This window comes from Apus apus, chromosome 5, assembly GCF_020740795.1.
Source record: "Apus apus isolate bApuApu2 chromosome 5, bApuApu2.pri.cur, whole genome shotgun sequence".
NCBI lineage: Eukaryota > Metazoa > Chordata > Aves > Apodiformes > Apodidae > Apus > Apus apus.
In genome coordinates this window covers 6,959,878-6,966,140 of record NC_067286.1, presented here as the reverse complement: position 1 = coordinate 6,966,140, position 6,263 = coordinate 6,959,878, and the positions used below count along the sequence as shown (strand labels likewise).

The following is a 6,263-nucleotide window of genomic DNA, read 5'->3' as shown; positions in this document are numbered from 1 at the left end:
TATTTCTACAGAGGGCAAGTAAAAAAATTCCAATCAAAAATTTAATGTAATAGGAGCAAGGCAGCAGACAACCATTATTCTGTGACAATGTTCTGGTCCATTGAATATAAAAGGAATGCCCAGAGGACAACTAGTGATATTTCCTTCAGTAGTCTTACCTGATGCTCTAGCAGCATTATAATGATGTGCCCCTCTCTGTCTGCAGATTCTGACTGAAGGCTCGAGTTTCACTTCCTTTTGAGAATCGTCCTTCTCCTTCAAAAGCTGGTGCACTTAGAATCATAGAATCATTAAGGTTGGAAAAGACCTTCAATACCATCAAGTCCAACCATCAGCCCTACACCCCCATGACCATTAAACCATCTCCCAGAGCACCAAATCTATTGCGTTTTTTAACACCTCCAGGGATGGTGCCTCCACCACCGCCCTAGGCAGCGTGTTCCAATGCTTCACCACTCTTTATGTGAAGAAATTTTTCCTAATATCCAATCTGAACCTCCCATGCTACAACCTGACTCCACTTCCTCTTGTCCTGTCTCTGGGCACCAGGGAGAAGAGACCAACACCCACCTCACCACAACCTCCTCTCAGGTAGTTGTAGAGCACCATGAGTTCTCCCCTCAGCCTCCTCTTCTCCAGGCTGAACTGCCCCAGCTCCCTCAGCCTCTCCTCGTAAGACCTGTTCTCCAGACCCCTAATCAGCCTCGCTGCCCTTCTCTGCACCCTCTCCAGCACCTCAATGCCCTTCCTATCCTGCAGTGCCCAAAGCTGCACAGAGTGCTCAAGATGCAGCCTCACTGAGGCCGAAGATTCTTCCTGAAAAAGTAGTGTTTGCTGGAGTGTTGAACAGGTTGGTTTATGGGCTCACATTTGTGACACAAAAATTCATAACTGTAGAGATTACAAAAATCAAAAGCAGAGAGGCATTTTTTTTTTAATTCCCTTTTTAGAATTTAATTAGCTGCTAGTTCCAGTCTGTAATTTTCTTAAGGGAAAGAAGCTCTAGGAGCTAAAAAGCAGTTGGTATCTTCAAAATTGGAATCCTATTTTTTCCTGTTTCTTCTTTGTATCGACTACTATATTTTTCCCTGTTGTTTCTTTCTTGTTGGCCAGCAAGCACACCAAATGCTCTGTGACTTACAGGCTACAAATGGAGGAAGAGAGCAATGGAGAACTTTTAATTTATCCAAGTATATTCTGCAAATTTGGAATGTACTATCTGCTCAGTGGGGCGTGAAGCCTGAATTAATGTGGTTTTCTCCTGTTGTCTTCTGTTCCACAGTCACTGAAGAATTTCTGCTTTAATGAGGGGAACAAACCTGTTAAGACACAGTTTTCATGAGAATCACTGTGCTCTGTATTGAAATATGGTGAGTACAATGCCTTTCAGTGCAGATTGCTAGCAGTGGTGTACTTTCTTAAAAAGTTAACAAATCAAAATATGCATTGTCTAGTACTGTACCAGCATGTCCCATGAAACTGATTTCTGTCTGCAGTGCAAATGAGAACCCTTGATGCTGTGGTCTTAAAATGGCTAAAACCCTAGGAAATACATGTGTTAAAACAAAAGCTCTCTGATACTGTGTCCAAACTAAAAGGTAGTGTGAAACGCTGGCCTAGCTTTTTCTGTAACTGTAGCATAACTTTTTGCTGGTCTTGGTGCCCTGCTGCAGAGCGTGGCCTCTCTGTGTTATGCCAGCATAAGCATTCCAGAGACTGTGCTGTGGACTAGACTGGATCTGCCTTAAAACCCTTTTTGCCTTCTCAGAAGGAGGCTGCTTTAAAAACTGACTTTGTTGTTCTTGTGTGGTTTGTAGCCCTCAAGCATAAGAGCAGAAGCAAGTGGCAGAAGAATGGGGCAGATGTGGAAACACTCTTGAAGTAGCATAGTTGATCCTTTTATCCAGCAAGATGTGGCCTTGTGATCAGGTCTTCCCTCCTTCAGTCGGACCTTGGAGTACTCTTGAGCTTGCTCTGAGAGTACTGTCAACAAGCAACATGCAGCAAATTGCCAAGCACAGTCATGTGCAGCATGACATAGAACATGCTGACCAGGTAGGCTCTGTATCAGCACAGCACAGCACTAGAACCACAGACCAATGTCACGATAGTTTGAAAGGTTTTTAGGTTTGGTTGTTTGTTTGGTTTCTTTAAACACCTTTCTGTATAAAAGACCATTAAAAAATATTTTTATTTAAGGAATGAGTTCTGAGAGGTGGACTTTAAATGACACTTTCTTGTATTGCTTCACAGGCACACAGGGAAGATTTTTCCCAGAGTGAGGAGCAAAGTGAAATGGGAGCCCGTGGCTCATTCTGGACTTCCCTACATGTGCCTCAAAAAGTTGTTAGTTCTGCCTTGTGCTTGGCAGAAACTGAATACAGCAGTACCTGTGAAGTGTATTGGAGATGCCATAATAGATTTTGAAGAATCTGTGGCATTTTTGTGATACCGTAGTGTTTTATAATTTTTAACATGCATCTGCTGCATCTGTACATTTGATGATACTCACTTGGGATTTGTAAAACAGAAAAAACAGAATCCAGCTCACACTCTGAACGTGACTAAAGTTTTATGCATAACATACACTTTTACCATTACAAATAGGAAGTATTAAAGTTAACAAAAGCTGATTGTCCCCTGTTTTGAATTTTGCCCAACTAGAAAAATCAGTCCTGTGACACAATAAACAGTTTGTTTACTTTTTAAGTTTAGGAATTTATGTCTGAGATCCTCCTATCAAGCCTGTATTAATAAATACACATTCCAGCCAAAATGAAACCAGTTCATTTTTCTGTACTTACAAGCTTGCTTTTTGATGCTGCTCTTGTGAATTAGCAAAGAAAGGCAACAAAATACATTTTTTTTTCCTCAGAAAACCCTTTAATCAATGTAAGAAAAATGTTTTTTTTTTTTTTTCCTTCTTTTAGCAACTTCAGGGCATCATGTTTCTAAAGTGGGTACATGTTGGGAAAGCATACTGTTCTCTGGGAGTCAGAAAACAAGTAGTTTGTAAAAAGGCAGGGTTGCATTATGTGCTCTTGACAGGAAATGTTTCAGAGTTTGTCAAGTCACACATAAAAAACAGTACTCCTGATGGTTGAATCAGAGCTTGGTGTTGCTGCTGAACAGTTAGTATTGTGAAAGAGATGTGACCTTAGATTCAGATCCCATTCTGGATTCATATGAGCAAAACCCAAGTGCCACTAACTTTCGGGCCACACACTCTGCTTTATACGAATTAGGTAAATGCTGAATTCAGTACTAGGACACTGAGACACTGGGGTCATGTCTGGTCTGTCCCTCACCGTGCAAGGTATCAGAGAACAGGTCTTTAACCTTTCTAATTCCCAGTCCAGTCTTCTAGCCTGTTTTTCCCTTTGTGCTAAAAGCCTGTTTTTGTCGTGCTGGGGGCTCTAGATGTGGTATAAGGACACAAATACAGGAAAAGTCCTGCTGCAACCATGGACACGAAGCAGGTTCAGGATCAAAGCTGCTCTGTCCCACTCTCTGTTTTTATATTTAAGCTGGCAGTGCTACCAATGAAGCTATCCTGCTCTCTGTGTCCTCAGCTGCTCATCTCACTCCCTGCCTTGTTCCAGCAGCATCTGTGCAGTTGTGGATTGGATAAGGAGACTAACCCACACCAAAGCAGACTGCTTCTCCCTGGCCCTTTTCCCCTGTTTCCCGAGGGGCTTCCCTGTGCTCACAGGAGGGCTAGTGCAGGGACAGCAGTGGGGTAGGTGGGCTGAATGCTGGATTGCTTGTTGCAGAGCTGTGTCAGAGTAAGCCAGCTAAAAATATTTGTGAAACTCTAACCTCAGACTCCATTCCAGGCAAAGATTCCCTGGAAATGCTGTTTTGATTTGGTGAGGAGGACAACTCATCTGTGGGCCATTTTGTCTGGAACAGGAATTTTCCTGTGGTGGTTCACAGTGCTTACTTCTATAAAGAAGGAAAATGACTAGTACAAAAATCAGACTGAAAGGTGTAATATCAAATTTGGAAAAAAACCCTGACATCTCTTAGTCTTTTTTTCAGGTTGATTTTTCTTAATTTGCCATGTTTCTAAACAGGACAGGCCATCCTAATCGATTTCTGTCTGGCAATACCGGGGACCCTTCTCATTGTTTTCAATAACAAAGAAAAACCTGTCTAGTTGCCATGCATATCCAAAGCTTGGCCAGAGTCAAAATGACTTGTTTAAAATACGTAGGACACTACTTATTCTTAGAGGCCTGCTAGGAGCTTTTATTTTCTGTCAGCTCGATTATTCTGAATTATTTGGAATTTTTTCCTTTTCTTTTTTTTTCCTCCTTTTTTTTTTTCTTCTCCCCGTTTTAAGTGTATGACTGTGAAGTCCTTCCTTTCGCTTGCTGTCTTGAAAGTAAAAGAACAAACACCTTTCATCTTTATTTTGTTACTGTTGTGGCTGTTGACACAATTGCTGAGGATTTCGGAAAAAAAAAACCAAACAACAAACAAAACCAACAAGGACGACAATAACAACAACAACAAAAAAGACAACAGCAACCTCCCTGATTCTGCCTCTCCACGGAAAAGCCCCAATTACCCCAAGACAATGTTCAGCCTCGAGGGCGAACCCTACAGCAGTGTTTCTTTATGCTTTTTCTGGTTGCCGAGGTTAGCTCCTCTACAGAAAGAGCAGAGCTCTGCATTAATACATAATGAGGAAAGGTGGGAAAGACGTGAAAACCTCTGTCGAGGATTATTATATGTATTGTTTTTTTAATGTTGTGGGGGTTTTTTTGGTTACATTTTCTTATTTCTTTAGGCGGAGGAAGAGCCGAGCAGCGATGCGCGCTGCCGGGCCGGCGGGCTGTGAGGGGGGTTCGCCTGCTGCCTCCTCCCGGGCGCTGTCCCGCCGCGGGGCCGGGGGGCTCCGGGGGGTCCCGCTACTGCCCTCCCCGCTCCCCCGGGGCTCTGGCCGCCGGCACCCTCCCGCCTTGACCCCGGCTGGGCGGCAGAGCCCGCTGCTCCTGCCGGCCTCTCCTGCCGGCTCGGCGGGGGCAGGCTGTGCCGCACTTGGGAAACGCAGCAGCGATTCCTGCCTCCCTCCCTCCCTGCCCGGGGGGGGGTGAAGTGCGAGGCAGCGGGAGGAGCTGTGCGTGTGTGTGTGTGTGTGTGTGTGTGAGCGAGCAGCGCTCCGTGGCCGCCGTGTTTCCTGGTGCCTGCTCCCTGACCCCAGTGGCAGTCCCGCTCACTGCACCGCGCCCGCCCTCGCCGCCGCCCCGCACCCAGACGCGCACCCGCAGCCGGACCCAGGCCGCTGCCGCCGCCGGGCAGCGCCGCGGGGTCGGGCGCAGGCTCTGCCCCGGCCGCGCCCCCGCAGCCCCATGGAGCGGCCCCGCTGAAGGCATCTCCGATCCGCCCGCAGCGGCAGCCGGCGGAGGGAAGGTGAGCGGCCCCGGGTCGGTGCTGTGTGCCGAGGGGGGAGGCCGGGCGGGGGGCAGCGCCGCACAAAGCGGCGGGTTAGAGGTGCCGTGTCATGGACGAGAGCGGGGTGGGGGGTGGGGGGGGGGGGGGTGCGGGCAGGAGCGGCGGCGGCGGGGCCAGCCTTCTGCAAACAATAATAAGGATAAAACTGGCCGCCTGCTTTCTCCGCCTCCCCCGGCGTGACCGCCCGAGCCCGCTGGGTCGGGTCGGGTCGGTGCTTCTCCGCTGCCGAGGCGGCTTTTTCGGCTGCGTTGAGCGAGCCCGCCCTGCCCTCCCCTCCTCCCCCAGGCCGTGCCCCCGCTGCCCTCCTTGCTCCTTGGCCAGGGTGGATGGGGTTTGGGGGGGGGAAGGGGGGAGGCGGGGAAGGGCTGCAGCGGCTGGAAGTGGCCTGGGGGCGAGAGGCGGGGTGGCGGCTGCTGGCTCGGGGGTCGGGGCTGGGGGCTGCGCGCTGGGGCCGGGAGGGTAGGCCGGGGAGCATTGTGCTGGCTGGGGCCAGCGGCAGCCCCGGCGGGCGCAGCGCCGCGCAGCCGGGAGGGGGAATGGGGACCCCCGGGGCTCCCGGCGCGGAGGGACCCGTGGGTGGGTGATGGGCTGGTGGGGAGGGGGGGGGCAGGCAGCAAAAGTAAGGAGGGTAAGAGAGGGAGGGTTGGTTTGCCGTTCCCCGGCGGAGTTTCCCCTCTCCGTTTCGCCGGCGGGAGAAGCGGCTTTGAAGCCTTGATCCCGGAGGCCTCAAGCACTTGGAAACCTTGCGGGGGTGGGGGCGAGGTGCGGGGGACGGCGCGGTTGGCACTGCCGGAATAAAAAGC

General features: G+C 49.4%; 1 protein-coding gene across 1 annotated transcript in view; it reads left to right on the top strand.

The window, feature by feature from the left end:
- Positions 1–5,334: 5,334 nt before the first annotated feature.
- The window catches only part of MPPED2 (metallophosphoesterase domain containing 2), a 105,836-nt gene continuing 104,907 nt past the window's right edge, over positions 5,335–6,263 (top strand). Inside the window, exon 1 of the mRNA XM_051622188.1 lies at positions 5,335–5,418. The gene's annotated coding sequence lies outside the window, so the exon portion shown is untranslated. The remainder of the gene's footprint in view (positions 5,419–6,263) is intronic.